Source organism: Hyaena hyaena, unplaced genomic scaffold (genome assembly GCF_003009895.1).
Source record: "Hyaena hyaena isolate Hyena2069 unplaced genomic scaffold, ASM300989v1 scaffold_601, whole genome shotgun sequence".
NCBI classification, from domain to species: Eukaryota; Metazoa; Chordata; class Mammalia; order Carnivora; family Hyaenidae; genus Hyaena; species Hyaena hyaena.
Window position 1 is genome coordinate 1,153,859 of NW_024081232.1, and position 20,351 is coordinate 1,174,209.

At 45.7% G+C, this 20,351-nt stretch overlaps 1 long non-coding RNA gene across 1 annotated transcript; it reads right to left on the reverse strand.

Moving 5' to 3' along the window:
* Nucleotides 1-1,564: 1,564 nt before the first annotated feature.
* Nucleotides 1,565-19,609, reverse strand: LOC120248646. The gene is made up of 4 exons (XR_005532637.1): nucleotides 19,440-19,609; nucleotides 16,737-16,848; nucleotides 2,677-2,729; nucleotides 1,565-1,922 (listed from the first exon to the last, which is right to left on the reverse strand). It is a non-coding gene; the product is annotated as an uncharacterized LOC120248646 (long non-coding RNA).
* Nucleotides 19,610-20,351: the final 742 nt, after the last annotated feature.

Genomic DNA, 20,351 nt, shown 5'->3' on the forward strand with positions numbered 1-20,351 from the left:
ACAAGTAAACAAAATCATAATTTTTAACTTTGCCAAGCTCAGTAAACACCATCATGATGCGCTACCAGTAAGGCAGCCATTAGTTAAATAAATAAAGCACAAAGCCAAGAACAGGATTATTGATGCTGGCACAGTATACTCATTTGCTGACCACTGATGGACATTAGCTGTGATGTACACACTAGGGAGGTACTTTGCCACCTGCTTTAATTTGCTAAACATCATGCATCCTCTGGGCCACAGAATTACTTACTTTGTATTAGTGAAAAATCACCTTTTCTTCTTTTCCCTTTTCATTTGCTCAATACCTAGTTATTAAGTACCTACTCTCTGTGTAATGGAAACTCTTGGGCCCGCTGCCCAGGATGCAACTGCCTTCACTCCTCTGGCTACGCCTCGACCTGGCGAGGTTGTAAAATGCAGGGAAGCTGTTCCCAGCAAGAAGCTCTGGGCTTTTTCAAGAAGCCTGGGAGTGGATGAAGGTAGCATTGATCGCTGAAGAGAGTTTCAGTTCTTTTTTTTTTTTTTTTTTTTTGGAAGAGGTGCCTTTTTTTGGACAAAACAAAACAGAACCAGAGAAGATTTTTATCCAGTCTCCTTCTTTTCTTGATACTCCTCTTTTGACTTTGTCCATATTTTCAGATCTCTTTCTAGATTACACTCAAGCATGTTAGCAGATCCCTAACTCCTTGGAGACGTTCAGGATCCTGACTCGTGGCTTCAGTTCTACTCAGTGGAGATGTCTCCTCTATTCTAGCTCTTCCTTCGTTCATACTGTATTCCAACTCCCTGGAATCCTGTGGATTGTTTTATTTCTATTGATAGTGCTACTAAGAACCTGGCCCTGTAAGTGCCAAAATAACAACAGTAATGACCACCAACTGTCATCAAGAAACTTTTTATATTATTATAATCATTACGACCTCAGTTAAATTCTAAAGTAAACTGGCAAGGTTCATATTACCTCCCACCTTGGCTTATATTTGAGGAAATAGAGGTTCAAGGTTAAATTGTTAAAGGTCCTAGACTTTCTAAGGCACAGCCTGTTTGGCAGCTGGGTCAATCCCACTCCCAAGTGTGGGCATGCTCCGTCCACTAGAACAGACAAAACAGAGTTGAGTGGAAGATTTGTAAAGAAAAGAAGATTGAAGGGTCTGGAGAGAAGAAGAAAGAAAATCTACAGCAGGTAGCAACCAGTAGATGACAAGGATGGTGGGAGAATGCAAAAAGCATTGGAAAACATAGACATTAGAGGCACTGAGACAACACAGTGACTGTAACAATTCTTAAGGGGACAGGAAGACTAAAGAGAAAATTCAGACCAGCCTAGAATTCTGGAAGCATTCAGTGCGGAAACAAATATTTCCACACCACTCAAAAGCCATCTGCATACAACACACTGCATTATAATAAGTGACATTCATAATGGGGATCCTAAATCATCAAGAAAAGCTTAAATTAAGTTAAGCTTTGTTCACTTAGGTAGGAATGTATAAAATCAATTTGGAACCTTCAAGAATAATTTAGACAAATACAATTTGGTGTTAAAAGGGACTATGCTTATGTTATTTTATTTTAAGCCTCATTTGTTCATAAAACTCATTCCTCAACCATGCTTCAAAGTGAGGTGCTAGACTGCTCTGAAAAGTTATTGCTGAAGGGTAAATAAGCTTTTTTTTCCTCATTCAGGTGTGATAGACTTTCACCAAAATTCATGTTTCCTTTCCCCAGTGTAGTCATAGATGGAAGTGGCTGCTCGGTCACAAGTCACATTCCTTGTCCCCGTGCCCCTAAGCGGGTCTTGAGCCTCCCAATGAAATCGGAGCAGAGGTCATCGGAGAACTTAAGAAGCAGGTGCCTTCTCCACTCTCTGGCCCCTTCTGAGGTCTTGATAAACACGGCACAGGGAACTTGGAAATCACCTGTCAAAGACGGCAAAGCCAAAGATTGAAAGAAGACCAATTCCTTGAATCATTGCTTAAATCAGAGATGTTAGGAACTCCTACTTTTTTGACTAAGTGAGCAATGATAAAGAAACCATCATTTTGGAACTATTATATATTTTATAAAGCAGGCAGTATAACTAATTATTCTATTATGCAGCCAGAAAATGTTCTTTTTTTGTCTACTTACTTAGTGGCTATAGTATAAGAACCACATTTTCTTTTTAAAGTATAACTCTGATCATATCACTCCAGCTAAAAGATCTTCCATAACTCCCTATTACCTGTAGAGAGAAGTCTGCAATATATATATACCATGGGAGATGGGGCAGGGAGGGTGGGAGAGATAGAGAGATAAAGAGAGAGAGAGAGAGAGAGAGAGAATGAATTAAGCAGACTCCACGACCCTGGAATCATGATCTGAGCCAAAATCAAGAGTCAGATGCTCAACCGATTGAGCCACCAAGGCACGCTAGGAAGTCTGCATTTCTAAAAGTGACCCTTTATATATTATTTTTTACTGATCCATTTCAAGAACTCCGAACTCATCAAATGGGACCACCACTCATTTATTCAAATGTTATGTCCTTGTCTTTGCCCACAGAGTAGCCTCCTTCTGGAATGACTCTAGTCACTAAAGCCTACCATAACTTAGGGTCCTATGTCAAGGCCAACTGATCAACAAATTATCCTTCATTCCAACAACTGCTTGAATTCAAATCCCATCACTTACCAATTGCCGACTTCGGCAAATTTCTCACCTTCCCTGTGCCTTAATTTCTTCATCTATAAAATAAAGACAATTATAGAAACTATTTTAATAAGACTGTGAGGGTTCAATGAGTTAATTCACAGAGGGCCCTTGGCCTGCTCTCTGCCATCAATATAACCCACTTCATACTGCAAATTACTTCTCCACCAATCTTTTTAAAAAAAAAATTTAACATTTATTCATTTTTGAGAGACATGGTGCAAATCGGGGAGGGGCAGAGAGAGAGTGAGACACAGAATCTGAAGCAGGCTCCAGGCTCTGAGCTGTAAGCACAGAGCCTGATGTGGGGCTTGACCTCATAAACCATGAGATCATGACCTGAGCCGAAGTTGGACGCTTAACCGACTTAACCGACACCTAGGTGCCCCTCACCAATCTTGACCAGTCATGTGTCACCTCCTTGGGAAGCAGAGGAACTCTCCATTTTTGTGTCCCATACTGTCCTGCAAAGTGGCTCAATTAAATACAGAAGATGTGTAATAACTACTGGTTGAATGGAAGAATACATGAGTTTCTAAAGCTGCCAGAATTGGATTTCATTTTTCCATTTACTCATGTGGTTTTTTGAGGGGGGAGGGGCAAGAGGAGAGGAAATGAGAGGATCTTAAGCAGATTCCATGCTCAGCATGGAGCCTTATGTGGGGCTCCATCTCACAAACCATGAGATCATGACCTGAGCCAAAACCAAGCGTCAGCTGCTTAACCAACTGAACCACCCAGTTCCTCCCATTTACTCACTATTTGCTTAGAAGACTATGTTTTCCTATAGCTTGAATTCTACTCAGAGAATGACAAATTTTTTTTTTTTTTTTTTTTTTTTTTTTAATACAGATATTCCGGGGCCCCTTGGTGGCTCAGTTGGTTAAGCAGCCGACTTCAGCTCAGATAATGATCTCAAGGTTCGTGAGTTTCAGCTCCACATTGGGCTCTGTGGTGACTGCTCAGAGCCTGGAGACTGCTTCAGATTCTGTGTCTCCTTCTCTCTCTGCCTCTCCCCTGCTCACACTCTCTCTGTCTCTCAAAAATAAATAAACATTAAAAAATAAATACAGATCTTCCTTCACTTATGAAGAAGTACCTACACATAAACCTTTTAAACCCAAGTTGAAAATTTCATAAGCCAAAAATGCATTTAATGCCCCTAACCAATTGAACACAGTAGCATAGCCTCGCCCACCTTAAATGTGCTCAGAGCACTTGCATTAGCCTGCAGCTGGGCAACATCATCTCACACAAAGCCTGTTTCATAATGCAGTGTTGAATACCTCATGTTATTCACTGGATGTGGTACTAAAAGCGAAAAGCAATGGTTGTCTGGGCACAGAATGGCTCTAAGTGTATCTGGTGATCACGCGAATGACTAGGATCTGTCACTACCCAGCATTACCTGAGAGCATCATACCACATACGGCAGGCCCAGGAAAAGATTAAAATTCAAAGTTGGAAGTAGGCTTTCTACTGCATGTGGATTGCTCTCACACTATTATAAGGTCAACAAATTTTAAGGTGGACCTTTGTAAGTTGGGGACCATCTGTATCTATCCTGAGTTCGAAGAGGCTCTGATCGTTTTTCAGTGTTTTCCAGTGAAACTGAACACCCCTTGAGCAGGGGGACCTGTTTTCTTAGGGAGTTTTGTTTCGGCTTTGAAGGCATGAGACATGGTGAGACTCTCTGGCCAGGTTGAGGAGAGGGGGACACTTTCACCTTCTGTGCTTATTCCTGGACATGCCTGAGGTGAGATGTCTGAGATACTCCGGATTTGTCTTGAAAGGCCGTGGGAGGGTTAAATAATTTGATGATGGGAAGACTAAATATCCTTCAGAGCTGACAGTGCAGGAAGCTGGAGCAGGGGTCACTGAAGAAGGGCACTGGTAAATACAGAGCCAGACAGACCATATTCCCCACTGCTCTGGCTCGGCTCATTTTCAGTTGCACTCAGGGCTGATGTGATGTTTGTTTCAAAAATAAGACTTAGGAGGGATGCCAGGACTGCAGATCAGTCTTCATATAAGGAGGGGTCTTTTTAGAACATTATCGGTGTTTAAAAATACTAAAACAGTGAAACTCTTCCATTCCATCTATGACATCTAGTATTAAACAAGTCCACTTCTTCATGAAATTTTCTCCCTCGGTGGCACGTGGGAACCTCACCTTCAATCCATCTAAAGCTGGACTCATCTTCCATCTCCCCCAATCTGCCATTTTTCCTCTTCAGTGGTGAGGAGCCCCACTCTGCTGCCCAAGCCACAAACCTGGGAGCGATACTAACTTTCCCTCTCCTTCTCTGCCTCAAGCACCCATTACTAATTAAGGCTTGGCATCCTTCCCCTCAAGTTCTCCCAACTCTGTCACTTCTCTCCGTTCCCACTGGGAACACCCCCATTCAGCCCTCCACCATCACTCACCTGAATTCCTGCAGCCCTGTTATAACTATGGTTTATTTGCCAGGGGCCCTTGTTAGCCTACAAATACCTTGGGGATGTTGTCTCATCTAGTATCTGACACACAGTAGATCTCAATGAATGGTCACTCATGTCAAGCTTACGCTTCCAGGCTTTGGAAGAGGCCAATGGGAAACCGAAGTAAACCTTCATCCCTGTCCCAGTTCAGGTCCTGGGTCATAAGCATCATAGTGAAGTATAAAGGAACCGGAACACATTTTAACCCATCGTCAGTATAAAAGGTAACACTTGTTTTTGTTGTAAATGATTAGAGGTCAGGGAATGTATCTTTTGGGGTCAGTTACATTATAGACCCGTGAAAAGACCCATAACCGGTGCACAGCGGGAACTGACCCCTTCTTGCTCTCCTTGATGTCACTAACATTTATTACTTTCTGTTTTGGAGTGAAGGTGAGGGAACTCTTTGTCAGCACCACTCCTTTCACACTTCCTTCTACCACCTGGGGGACATTCACACTGAAGCAAATGATCACCCGAACCACTGTGCCAGGGCCCAGGACCTCTGACTGTCTTGCTCTTGATCAGTTTAGGGGAAGCCTTGGGGGTGAGAGCCAGACTCTTAGGACTGGGCTCTGCAGCATCGCACTTGTACCAAGCACACTGCCATTCATTCGTTGGCTCAAAATCCATTTCTTAGTAGCTTACTATGTTCCCGTGCCATTCCACATGCAAAGGACATGAGAGCGAGCTAACCAGGCAGTATCTCTACCATCAAGGGGGCTGCACACAGATAGTAAACTGATAGGAAAACATGCACAGTGGGGAACACCTGCTTTCTCCTCTCTGCTGACTTTGAAGCGTGCTGGACATTACGCTTCTCCTTGGCACATGGAGGCAGGGCTATGTTTGCCCCACCGTGGAGAGTCACTGATGCTGCCCTCCCAAGCCCTCCTAATGATGCCTCTGCAAGCCAGTGCCAAGGCTAGAATTAGACCTCTGAGATGAATCAGCCCAGCTCTACACAAAGGCATCCCAGCCGGGACACGTGAGTGTGCCTTTTAGAAAGCAATTTTATATGTGCTCTGCCATGCTGTGCCCTTATACAGAGACAGCAGGATTGGTAAGAAGAAGGAGGGAATTAACATGAGAGGAGCTGATCCAAAGTGTTCACAGGGCCTGAGCATGAAAGTCCCTTCCTCTGGCTAAGAGGCTAGGAGACTCTCCTTAGTCACACTTCCCAAGGTGCTTTTTCCTGCAAAAACTGGCAGCAAACAAGTCAAAGGTGGCATGACATTTACATGAAAGAAAGGGCCTCTCCAGGAGGTGAAGGAACTTGCCCAAGGTCACACAGTGAGTCAGTGTCAATGCAGGGACATAAGAATTCGCATTAAAACTTGCAGCCCAGTTTCCTCCCCATTGTGCAATGCCCTCTCCTAACAGAAATTCTTGGGGGATAACAGTCTTCCCTGAAAATAGTTTGGACAAGCACCTGTCTCTTAGGAGAAGATCTTGAGGGGTAATGTTCTTTCCTGAAAAGAGTTTGGACAAGTGTCCTCCTCCCTCTGGAAATGAGCTCCATGATAGAAGATTGAGCCCCTCTCCCTGTATTTACATGTTTACTATTTACCATCCACTGAGGGCAGTGGCCTCTGGGCCAGTGGTCTTGGCACAGGTGCTCTGTAGTCCACAGGGAGAGAGTACCTGCCTGGAGGCGGGGGGTGGGGGAGCAGCATGAGGGAGCAGCAGGTGATCTTGACCCAGTGTGTGCAGCTGTGGCCTCGCTGTCCTCTGTCTTCCTTTTGGCTTCCTCCCTCCCCCACTTTCTCCCCTACTGCGTACCCAGCACAGTACAGCTGGCTGCCCCCTGGCCACCCAAGAACGTCACTGTGGCTACTAAAGCACCCCATGTTCCAGACCACATCCTAACCACATTTCCTGGTCAAAATCCATCTAGTCCATGACCCATGTTTTACTAGGCTATTCTAGGTCCCCAGAGAAAACTGATTCTCACAAAGTAAATTTTGTCCAGGTGTAAGAAAGGTTCAGTTGTAATCTCTTTAATTCCTTAAGGCAAAAGAGTGAGTGTAGTGAAATCTCAGGCATTTTAGCATCCTTGGAGTGGGGTGTGTGTGTGAGAGAGAGAGAGAGAGAGCGCACACGCAAGAGAAATTTCAGAATCTATGAGGCTTTCTCAGTAATTTGCATTGCCTACTGATGTCCATGCCACAAAGAGCCAGGGACCAGAGGTAGGATACAGACGTAGAAAGGGCAGAGAGGCCTGGGAGATGACCTGACCAGTGTTGCGGTGACATAGAAAGGCATGTCGCAGCAGATGGAGTCTGAGGATAAGAAGTGAATCCCTGCACTGGGCAGCTGGGGATCTGGCGTTATGCACATTGTGACGGTCTTTGCTCTGTGACAGCAGGCTTGGAGGCTGCTACTCTGCCCCCAGCGTGGCACGTGGCACCTTCTCCTGCCTGCAAGGACTAGGGACTCTCTGAAAAAAGACCATATTCTGGCCAGGTCTCCCCTGTTCCTCTTCTCTTTAGAGTTTTTGGGTCTCACATGTCAAAGTCTTTGTCAAAATCAGACTCTGCCATTGAGATCTTCTTTGGCCTTTCAGAGGGAGATGCTCTCCTAATCCACACCTGTCACTGCATGCCCTGAGGCCAGGTGAGGGCAGGGGCTTCTCAGTTACCCCTGGGAGGATGCTACTTCTTGACCTTGACCTTCCATGCATCCCACAATAGTCCATACCAGAAATGAGGCTCTGACGGCTTCAGGTCATATTCATTCATTCATTCATTCATTCATTCATTCGTTCACTCAGCAAGTAGTTCCTGAGCATAAGCTTGTGCACATTAGGACCACATTAGGTACCGGGAAGTCAATGTAAAGTAAAATAGCCATTATTTCTGCCTTCATAAAACATATGGTTTAGTGGGGAAGACAAATGTCAGATGATTGCACAAGTACATGGTTACAAACCGTAGTTAATGCTATGAAAGAAAAGCATAGGGTGTTATGGGAATATTTCTGGGGAAACTGATCCAGGCCAGTGTTGAGGTATCAGCATTGTGATGCAGGGGAAGCCTCCAGGCTCCTAAGCCCACCTGAACCAAACAGTCGTTTGCTTTATGGCCTTGCGTCAGGCTGTAGCCGGAGGCCTGGGCTCTCTCAGACACGCAGTCCTGACGGTGACCCTGGCCCATGTGGGCTGTGGTTGGTCAGCATTAGCATATGCCACTTGCCTATGAGACCCAAATTACTTGCATTAAAACAAACAAACAAAAAACAACGTTCCACTTGCTTTGTGGCTCATGCTTTTCTAGTTGTCTCTGCAATGTCCCAATTCTGCCATCCCCCCATGCTTGGCCTCTCACTTTGCCTGTGCTGTGTAAATGCAGCATAATAGAGTGCGGCGGGTACAGTAAAAAACCACCAGCTCTAAATTCTAACCTTGAAGTCCCCCGCCTCATTTGTGGCCATGATTTCTGAGCCTGCCCCAGATTTCAGGTCTGCTTTTATGGAGAGGCCCTCCAGGTGAGTGTCATCCCACTGTTCAGAACTGCTCGGGGCTCCATGACTGATGCCACTGCATCAGCACAGACCTCTGGTTACTTGTAATGCGTCTCATCGGGAGCCTGTGCTGGAAGGACTTGAACAGCACCTGCCCGCCGCGCCTAGGCTATGCCTGACTCTGGTGGCCCTTATCAAGGAGTCTCTCCTTGATCAAATGCCAGCCAGCTCCAAAGAGCCTTTTTTCTCGATGAGGCCTGTCAACCTTGGCTTATAAAGATGAACAAATACTAACCATTTCTTCCTGCTCAAGGCTGCATCCCTAGGATGATCCTAGCTCCCCTTGAAGTGCCTGCCTGAGAAAACCCACGGCCTCCAAAAGAATATAGTTTGTTCCAGCCAACATTTGAAGACCCTTGTCTCCCAGTCACTGTAGGAGGTGGGAGTCTAACTTCTTTCAGTCCCATTTAACAGACACAAGTGGATTTCACATGGCCCAGCCCCCCTTTCCTGATTTTTGTAGTTTTTCACTCCCTGAATCTACTGAGCCCCCCATGTTCCCATCCTGGGACCCTCACTCTCCCTTTAAAATGCCCTGTCTGGGTGCCTGGGTGGCTCAGTTGGTTAAGCGTCGGACTCTTGATTTCAACTCAGGTCATGATCTCACAGTTCATGGGTTCAAGCTCTGTGTCAGGCTCTGTGCTGTCAGCGCAGAGGGGATTCTCTCTCTCTCCGCCTCTCTCAAAATAAATAAACTTAAATTTTTTTCTAAAAAATAAAATAAAATGTCCTATCATCTCTGTACAAGTTGAAGTTGAGTTCAGCTCATATTGGACACTTTCTCGTGGTTTCCCTATTAAATCAGCACCTTTACCATTTCAACCATTGTCTAGCTTTGTTTATCGTTTACATCCTGAAAGCAAGGAATGCCACAGCCTCAACTCAAATCAGGAGACTGGGCCACTGTTGCCTTGCACGGAGCTATGCTTACAAATGACAAGGCACTTTCCTGTTGTAGGCAGGCAAAGCTCCCCACGTGTTCATTCAGTCGCCAGGGCTGCATAACAAGACACCACAGACTGGGGGGCTTAAGCAGCGATCATTTGTTTTCTCACAGTTTTGGAGACCAGAAGTCCAAGATCAAAGAGTCAGCAGGTTTGGTGTCTTCTGAGGCCCCTCTCCCTGGCTTGCAGGTGGCCCCCTCCTTTCTGTGTCCTCACATGGCCATCTCTTGTTCCTTGTTGTCAGTGCCCTAATCTCCTCTTTTTCTAAGAACATTGGTCAGACTGATTTAGGGCCCACCCTGAACACCTCATTTTAACTTAATTACCTCTTGAAAGGCCCCATCTCCAACTAGTCGCTCTGAGGTCCTGGGGGTGAAGACTTCAACATGCAGATATGAATATGAGGTGGGGAGGAATACATGTCAGCCCATAACACTCAATTTGCCCAGAAATATTTATTCAGAAAGAGCACAGATGTAGGAGGAAGAAAGAAGAAAACCAGAGGGGTTGTGAGATGTCTTCTCTTCTCAAGGGGTCCACCCAGAGCGGAGGTATGATCAGATGTGGGAACCAGATTGGTAGGGAAACCCAGCTACTCAGAAGAGCAAAGTTTTTGTATCTTTATTTTCTCCATGGGTAGAACAGTCTAAATTTTTAAGTTTAAATAAAAAACAAACCCAATTTTCATAACCATTAGTTTTCCTGGTCCACAGCATGACCATACTGAAGTTTAAAAGACAGAAACATCCCTCCATGAGTTTCATGGAAACTAATTAATGAATCACGAATCAAGCTTGGGTTGCTTGAGTTCAGGGGTGCCTGGGTGGCTCTGTCAGTTAAGCATCTGACTCTTGGTTTAGGCTCAGGTCATGATCTCCTGATTTCATAACTTTGAGTCCTACATCTGGCTCTGCGCTGGCAACCCAGAGCCTGTCTCTCCCTTTCTCTCTGCCCCTCCACCACTCATGCTGTTTCTCTTACAAAATAAATAAACTTAAAAAAAAAAAAAACCCCACAGCTTTGCGTCCAGTACGTACCTCTATTTTCTGGATACAGATATTCATTTGAAGAACACTCAGACTCTAATACGAGTGCAGGCAAACACTGGGTTACATAGGCTCCCATGACCTGCACACTTTAGGGTTACAAAGTTCACAGGAGGAATCAACTTTTTTACAAAACACTTTCTTGGGTCTGCAAAAATAAAGTTATACCCAAGCATTTGTCAATGGGAGAGGGTAACACACCATGTCTGTCAATCTCTCAGGATTTCCTAGGAAAGGTGCAGTTACATCATGTAACCAAGCTGCTGCTTCAGTGAGGTGTAATTTTTTGTTTTTATGGAACTGATGGCAAAAGAAAGCTTTTATTAGAGTAATTAAAATACCACTCTCCTCAGAAGAAAGGATGCATGCTGGGCTTCTAGGAGCCTGCCATGTCCCAAATAGCATTAGGTGTGCATTTTGGAGAATTCTTTTTTAAAAAAAGACAGAGGGGCATAGCACAGACTGCTGAATGGCATGGCGGCATCTGCATATGAAAGCCATTTCTGTTCTTATTAGGAGGTCTGATTACACGGTTCTCAAATTTCCCCTTAAGCCTCCTGAGACGAGTGTGAGGTGCAACCTTGTAAACTGTCAGCACATATAAAGCTAAGATTTAGAGAGTGGTTTCCACTGTGCATCCTATAAAATGTGTCCCACGAGGAAGATTAGTATCAATCACAGGCTTATTGGAGAGGGAGATGGGATCCAATGATAACCTGGCACTATCAAGTAGAGTAATGGTCTAAGAAGAAAAAGCAATCAGAGAGGAGAAAGGAATATCCAGAAAGAAAGACAGAAGTAGAAAATCAGAGTGCAATGTATCATATTGATGAACAGGAGCTGTTACCGGGGACAAAGGCTCACATGAGCAATGCAGCCTCTCAGACAATGGGTATCACCGACAGCTTAGCTTTGAGAGGGTGCAAGGAGACGTACACATCACATCCGGCAGCCTGACTCTGGGCACAGTGGCAGCAAAATGTAATAGTCATTACCGCACAGCAGTCTCACCTGTACCACTTGAGGATCATTTGCTTATTTCTGAGGCTTCTGGGAGAGGAACTGGCACTCTGGTTTCAATGAGAGCTTCTTCTTTGGAAACAATCAAAGCATCATCCTCCAGACCCAGCCAGTTTGGTTGTGGTTGGATGCTGGTTGGCTTATTTGAGTTGCTACTCCTCAGGACTTGAGTGGATGGGAAGGGAATGGAGGAAAAGTGTGACTACTTTTGAAAAGGGCAGTTGGGTTGACTACTTTTTAAAAAAGACCAGGGCGCCTGGGTGGCTCAGTTGGTCAAGCTTCTGACTTCGGCTCAGGTTATGATCTCACGATTCGTGGGTTCGAGCCCTGCGTCGGGCTCTGTGCTGACATACAGCTCAGAGCCTGGAGACTGTTTTGGATTCTGTGTCTCCTCTTTCTCTGACCCTCCCCTGCTCACACTGTCTCTCTTTCTCTCTCTCAGAAATAAATAAAACATTAAAAATTTTTTTAAAAAGACTGGACGTTTTTCCTATCCCGGAATTTGTTGATGCTCCTTTATCAAGAGGCACAATCTGGGGGCACCTGTAGCTCAGCTGATTAAGGGTCTGACTCTTGACTTCACTTCGGTTGTGATCTCACGGTTCATGGGATCGAACCCTGCATCAGGCTCTGTGCTGACAGTGTGGAGCCTGCTTGGGGTTCTCTCTCTCTCTCTCTCTCTCTCTCTGCCCCTCCTCTGCTTATTCCCTCCCTCCTCAAAAATCAATAAATAAACTTTTTAAAATAGAGGCACAGTGTAATTCTCCTTAATTGGCCCTAACTATGGGGTGATCCTAGTGCCTTATCTGCCATGAATGGAAAGTGTCACTGGGTGATTCCTGAAGGTAGGGTAGAATGGAGATATGGTTTCTGCTTGCCTCTGTGGTGCAATGCTAGACCCTGGAACACAGAAGGCCAGGCAATATGAAGAGGCCATGTGCAGGTGCTCTGGTCAACAGCTCCCTACGGAGAGCCAGCCAACAGCTCCCCGAGGTATGAGAAAGCCTTCAAAGCTTCTAGCCCCAGCCTCTCTCTGACTGCAACCGTATGAATCATATAAGCAACTTGAGGGAGACCAACCTCAACCCTCAGGACTGGCAGGTGATAATAAGTGATTCTTGTGACTTGACACCAACGTTTGAATAGATTGTTACTGATAACGGTCCATGAGAGGAATGCATACACACCATTGCCCACTGCCTCCCAAACCACAGGGCTATAATGAGAAGGAAGCTGCAAATACGTGGGAACTGTCTCATGAATGCAAGCCACAGCCTCAACTGCCTCTCAGAACCACATTCTAGACACAGTGTGTCAGTTCAGCACGAGAATCCCCTCTGAAGCATACCTATCGACTTCAAATGGCTCATGAGGTGAGTCCACTGTTGAAAAATCACCCCCACTTTACAGTTGAGAGTTCAAAGGCCATTGCTCAATGTCATTAGAACAATTAAAGTTTTCTTTGTCGTCAAAATAATATGGATACTTAGCTCCACTCTTTGCATTGTTTTGATAGTATAAATGCAGTCTTAGGGGTTTTCATATAGACTGTGGTCTGGGTATTTTTCTTTTTCTAATTTTTTAATGTTTATTTATTTTTGAGAGAGAGACAGAGACAGAGCAAGAGAGGGGGAAAGGCAGAGGGAGAAGGAGACACAGAATCCAAAGCAGGCTCCAGGCTCTGAGCTGTCAGCACAGAGCCTGATGCAGGGCTTGAACTCACGAACTATGGGATCATGACCTGAGCTAAAGTCAGATCCTTAGCCAACTGAGCCACCCAGGCATGCCTGGGTCTTCCTGCTATAGTGTCGTGTTGGAAACATGGCCTGATGTCTGTGGTCTGATTCTAAGACCTTTTAGTTTTCAGACCAGTTTAAAGTAAAAGACAGGTATTTGGAGGAGGAAAACGAAATCTGAGCCACTCCTACATCTCTGTCACTATGAGTGGATGGCAGTTTTTCAACGTGACATGCTTTCTTAAACATGTCCCAGGACTGCAGGCACACCCAGGCTGGGTTTTCTAGCAAAAGGAACTGGCTTCCTGAAGCACTGTAGCTGCAACGGGCAAGAACTTTCAGGAACCTTCTGCAACTCAGATCACTGTCAACACAAGATGCAGCTGTCATTCTCCAGCATGCTGATTTGTCTGGCAGAGGGTCTGCAGGCTAGACTCCGGGACTCGCATGAGGTGGGAATGGAGTTGGTGCTCCAGACAGTGTGGGGAACTGTCCCCAGAACTGCTGGTACCAACTGTTTTTGGTCCTCTATTGCCCTGAGCTGTAAAGGCGCAGCTCCCTCGGCAAGAACGCAGGGGGTGTGATGAGAAAAGCGGACGCGGCTGGACCAAGCTGGTCCTCGAGAAGTCAAGGGTGTTTTCCTGCTCCAAGTCACGTCGCCCGTGCCCCCAGATGCTTCTGCAGTGACAGCAAAGCAGGACGCCCCTTCAGCTTTGCTTAGCTGCAGGAGGACCTCTCTCTCCTTCCTCAAATTTTATCTAGAGAAAGGACGTGTCTTTCCGTGTTCCATGCCACCAAGCTGAGGGGCACAGTTAATACTTCCACCTGAAACCAATTACACTCGGGAAGAACTGGGTGTATTCTGCTGCCCTGTCTTCCGAGCATGTGATTTCTTTACAGTGGAACAGTTGAAGCAGAGAGAGCATTTGTTTTCTTCGCAGAAGCTCCAGGGAGTTTGTGTGGTTTCACTGCCTCCCCAAGGGCTTCAAGGACCCAACAAGTCCAGTGGACAGGGCCACAGGGCTCTTTTGTAGCCCCTATCCCCGGCTCCCTGGGGAAACGTCCTGTTCATCTCTTCCGTGATTTCCTTGCTTTTCAGCTTGACACGATGGTTTTGCAGCCTCTTTCTTCTGAACGTTCAGTGAGAAATACAACAGAGCACAATAATGGACCAAAAGCCACAATCACAGCCACTTGTTGGATGCTTGCAAGTACCTGGTATGTCTCATCTAGCTCACTTCCTCCTCAAAACTTGTGGCAGGCACTTCAATTCTTCCCTGTTACAGATTAGGACACTGAGGCCGGGAACAGGTTAAATTCCTTTTCCACGGATGCTCCGCCAGCGGCAGATGCTGGATCTGAAGTGAAGCCTGACTCGCAGACCCTGAAAGGTGCAGCGCTAGACTTGGCCTCTTGGGTGTGATTAAGATCTGGGGCTTTGGAGCCAGAGTCCTTGCTGGGAGCTGCCTCCTCCTCCCGTGTTCTGCACAGATGGCTTTTCCTCTCTAAGCCTTCACGCTCCCATCTGTGGAACGAGCGCAGGAACAGTTCTCTAGAAACTGATCACTTGGGGTTGTTGGGAGGAATATGAACGATCATAGCTGGAGCGGTGCACCATGTGTGTGCATAGGTGGCTGCTGCCACTGTGATTCTGAATTCGTACCTGTTGTCAGGATTCTTCGCAGTTGATAAGAGGTCTAATTAGCATCCACAAAATGGCTAGACCTGGCAGGACAGAATAGAGAGAATTCTGATGCAAGAAAAGAGAGTGTGCTACCAAAGTGCGGCTCTTTCTGGAACTTTCCTTTTGCCCTTTGTCTTTCTGATATTCTCTGTACCTCTGTGCAACAGACTCTTATTCTTATTCCATCACTGCACAACAGAAGACAGCAGTGTGATTCAGAATGAAGCAAAAACTGCTCAGTGAGAAGGGGGGGGTCCCTGATGAGGTGCCACGCAGACTTCACTGCCATAGAGACAGAGAGAGAAAGTGGGGAAGAGGCAGAGAGGAGAGACAGAATCCCAAGCAGGTTCTGCACTATCAGCACAGAGCCCAATGCAGGACTTGAACTCACAAACTGTGAGATCATGACCTGAGCCGAGATCAAGAGTTGGACGCTTAAACAGCTGCACCACCCAGATGCCCCAACATATTTTTTATTTGAGAGAGAGAGAGAGAGCGAGCTGACGTGTGCATGCAAGCAGGGAAGGAGATGGGGGGAGAGAGAGAGAGAGAGAGAGAGAGAATCTTAAGCAGGTCCCATGCTCAGTGCAGAACCTGACCTCACAAACTTCGAGATCATGACTTGCGCAGAAATCAAGAGTCAGACGCTTAACCAACTGAGCCACCCAGGCGCCACAATTTCTCTTGACATATTAACTCTGCAATATAGCTCCCACATTCCGAACCTTGTTTTTAGTATTTAATACCAAATCCTTATCACACATTCACCTCTTTTCATACTATTGAGATTTACAAACACTACAAAATCCTATGTTGGAACTTTCAATAATATGCAGTAAACTATCACTTTCCCTCCTACTAGCTAAGAATACAAGATAAGGGTTGTAGCACTTCAAAATCAGGAGCCTCCTAATTTAAAAATAAAAAAGAAACATGCAAGACCCAGAATTTTAGCTTTCCCTGAAAATGTAGAGGATCTGGGTCACTGGGTCTCTGTTCCCTCGTGATCCCAGTCAGGTGGAGCAGAGTAGCAGCGCTGACATGCAGGGAGGGCATCCTTCCCGGTCCCCTTGGCCAGTCTCATATTTTCAGCTCCTTCCGGGTTCCTGGAGACATCTGCATTTGCACCCCCTGAAACCATACTAACCAGGATGCTACCAGCTCTGTTCACCAGTGAAGAGAGGATAAGACTCTCTGTCACTTACTATCTTGTGGAAACATCCACTGTTCCACTTCACTGACACTGTGATGCTGAAGGAAATAGAAATTGATGTCCTGTACTTAAAGAATGGCTCTCAGGACAAGTGTCTCCAGAGTTTACTGCTTGGCAGCAAAGGTACCAGTCTCTACTTTCCTTTTGTCTTTTCCTGGTTATGGAGTCGATAACACACAACCAGGACCAGGCTGGCTCCCTTCCTGTTCTCCAGCTGACATAAGAAGGCCCAGGTTCTCTTTTTTGGATGACGTACCCGGACTTATAGCACATAATGTCCCATTCATGTCATTGCTAATTTTGCTTTTTTGAATTGCTTGTGTAAGTCAGAAATAGTAAGTCTTAATAATGAAGCTACCACGTTGTTTTTGAAACAGTTATGAGTATACTACTTACGCTCAATTAAGAAGGACATGTTTAAGTTGCTGAAGACCTCATTTTCAGTGCAATATCCCATCCCCCTTTTGGCCATGTAGGGCTATTGAAGACTTGAGGATGGTGTTATTTTCTCCAGTGTGAAGCAATTTGAAAAAGAAAATAATATAATTAAAAGAGAGTGCATCGCAGTAAGTTTTTGAATGAAAAGACTGACATATAAAGAAGCCAGAGGTAGTGTTTAAATTCCACTGTGAGAACAGCTGGGACAGGAAGGCCAGCTCCCAATCTCAGCTCTTTCTTCAACTAGCAGCAAGCGACCTTCACCAAATCACAGCCCACAAAGACTTTTTCAGTGCCTGAAATGTTTCCGTGAGTAGTCACCACAGTGTACTTGGAAACAGGCATTACCTCTGCTGTAGCCACTCCAGAAATGCTTGACTACCTCTGCTTTCCTCCCAGACAAAAGGAGGAGAAGAAGGGAGAAGAGAAGGGCAAGGATCAGGAGGATAAAGAGGAGGAGGAGGAGGCTGAACTTGGCTGGGGCTGAAGCTGAGCCCCAGTCTTCAGGGATGCTGGTGGTACCAGAGGCCTGGCTCTGTGGGAACAACCAAATACAAGCTTAAAAGTTCCTCTGTGAAAAGGCTGGAACCTCTCCAGCCTTCCTCTCCTCTTTCCCACCTTGTTTTCTTTCTTTCTTTCTTTCTTTCTTTTTTTTTTTTTTTTACAAATAGTTTATTGTCAAGTTGGTTTCCATATAACACCCAGTGCTCATCCCAGCAAGTGCCCTTCTCCATGCCCATCCCCCCTCCCCCCCACATCCCTCAGTCCTCAGTTTTTGTCAGCATTCAAGAGCCTCTCATGGTTTGCCTCTCTCCCTCTCCCCCACCATTTCTCCCCTTCTTCTCCCCCATAGTCCTCCGTTAAGTTCCTCCTAATCCTCCTATACGTGCAAACATATGGTATCTGTCCTTCTTTGCCTGACTTATTTCGCTCAGCATAACACCCTCAAGGTCCATCCATGTTGCTACACATGGCCAGATTTCATTCTTTCTCATTGCCATGTAGTATTCCATGGTGTAGATAAACCACATCTTCTTGATCCATTCGTCAGTTGATGGACAGTTAGGCTCTTTCCATGTTTTGGCTATTGTTGAGAGCGCTGCTATGAACATTGGGGTACATGTGCTCCTATGCATCAACACTCTTGTATCCCCTGGGTAAATTCCTAGCAGTGCTGTTGCTGCATCATAGCGGAGTTCTACTGTTAACTTTTTGAGGAACCTCCACACTGTTTTCCAGAGGGGCTGCAGCAGTTTGCATTCCCACCAACAGTGTAGGAGGGTGCCCGTTTCTCCACATCCTCGCCAGCATCTAGAGCTCCAACCATCTGCCAGTTAATCTGTCTTGCCTCTGGGGCTTTGCATATGCTGTTCTCTCTGTGCCCGAAAAGTCCTTTCAGTCTGGCTTTTTGAGGCCTTACGTCATTTCCTGTCCTTGAGACTTTACACCATTTCCTCAGGAGAAACTCTGCTATACCACCCCCCAAGGTTGAAGTAGGCTCCCCTCTTCCGTACTCCCAAAGCACCTGGCTTCGGATGCTTCTGTACTGTCCATACTGTGTCACCTTGCTTGCTGGCTGTTCTCTCTCCCCAGACCATGAGCTCCCTGAGAGTACAAACAATAAGCACAGAGCACATGGGCAGGCCTCAATACAGATGTGTTGAGAGAACAAGAGAATAAAGAGTGTGTATATGTATAAGAAAATTAGTATATTGAAATCTACTGACTGAAAAAATATTCTATAGAGAAAAATGATATCTTGCTCTGGAGACCTAGAATCTAAACCCAGCTCTGTCATGAAGTAGCCACACATGAAGGAGGTCACTCAAATTTCTAAACCTTAGCTTCCTACGCCATAACGTCAAGATTTAAACACTCCGCCCTTCGCACTTCACAAATCGTTGTGAGAAAAATGTGAATAATTTTTGTACATGGCCGTGTTTCTCAGAAAATTCCATTCTGGTTGTTTTCCGGTGGCTGACATGCAGGTCCCGGAGGCCTTGTCTGCCTAAGGATCCATCAGGTCCCACAGTGAAAGGAAAAAGGTCAGTGGTTTGGGGGCAGTGGGGAGGGGACACATGCAAATCTTAGTCTATGACTCACCAGTCTGTCCAGGGGACCCCACCCAGCTGGGCCAGTGGCAGGTTTTGGAAGTGGCCCATCAACTAAGTCAAGAACACATTCTATTTTACAACATCTTCTAAGAGGGCAGGGGCTCAAGTCACAAAAGTCATTGCTGTATCACTCCAAGCCTTTGGGGGGTGGGAAGTCTGCCTCCTTATATCCTTTATTCATAACTTTCAGAAAAGCTACACTAAATCTGCCACTGCCTCCTACTAATTGCCTGTAAATCACCCATGTGTGAAGTTCCACATGCCTTTCCATAGGCATAAAGTTGAAGGGCCCCACACATTCAGAGGCCCTGATGGGGAATCCTGTCATTTGGCCGATGGAACGGTAATAGATGTGGAAGTAAGTGATGCATAATGGATCATGGGATTTAAAATCCAGCCTCCACATCCGAGCTGCCTGACAAGGTTAGGGGATTATATGGCAGCAGCCACATCAATTATGGAATAGAAAATACTCCCCCCGCCCCTTGCATCTCAGAAGGTGGTAAACATTTTATACGGGGTACCTCTGTCAGAGCAAAATACTTACTTTTATTGATCAGCCTGGGGTCTAAGTAAGTGGAAGGGGTAGGGAAACGCGGTCCCAAGAATGGCAGGCAATGATCCTTTACTTATGACTTTATCCACAATTTGGCTTGACAATTGATGGGAAATGAAGTGTGATCAATTTCAGCTGACTGTACATCGTTTCCCATTGACTGACCTGCCAAATCGTTGACTGAATAATTAGTGAAGGTTTGGTCTGAGCAGCCATTTTGCACACCCCTCTCGGAGACAAGTCCTAATGGTATCTCAGAAAGGCCAGGCTGTGGCCACAAGCAGGGACATTAATTGTTTATCCTTTCACTTAAAGGGGTGAGCCACCATGTCGATGTAAATAAATGTTAATAGTCCCTGAGGGCTGAGTGGCAGCTGGGAGCGGGACTGTGAGACAGGGCACTTAGAGAAGTCTGATGTAGCATGAGGATTTAGAGGTGGCTTCTCCTGGGGAAAGGAGATCTATCCAAATGCAAACAGAACCCAAGGGAAAACAAGTCATGACTTCTCTCCAGTTAAAAGAGGATGTTTCTCAGTGATTATTAAGGCAAGCAGCTACAGTTTGGTGAGCAAGTTTCTGGTAAAGGCAGCGAATACCACCCCTCCCACACCCACCCCTGAAAAAAAAAGTCCCATTAACCCAGAAGGCACCTAGCCTGGTGCCTGGAACTCAGTGATTGCTCAAGAAATATTATTAGCTCCTTTCCCACTTGGCAATTCTAATTTTGCAAAAGGGGCTGAATAGCTTTTAATAGCTTCCATTGTCCAGGTGGTATTAGTATGAAATTACAGAGAATCACAGGAGGCTCTAGAAACAGGGACTATGACTTCATACTGACAACAGACTCAGGCTTGGGATTCTTAGGGCTTCCAGACTCAGGTTTGAGCACTCCACCAAGGAGGA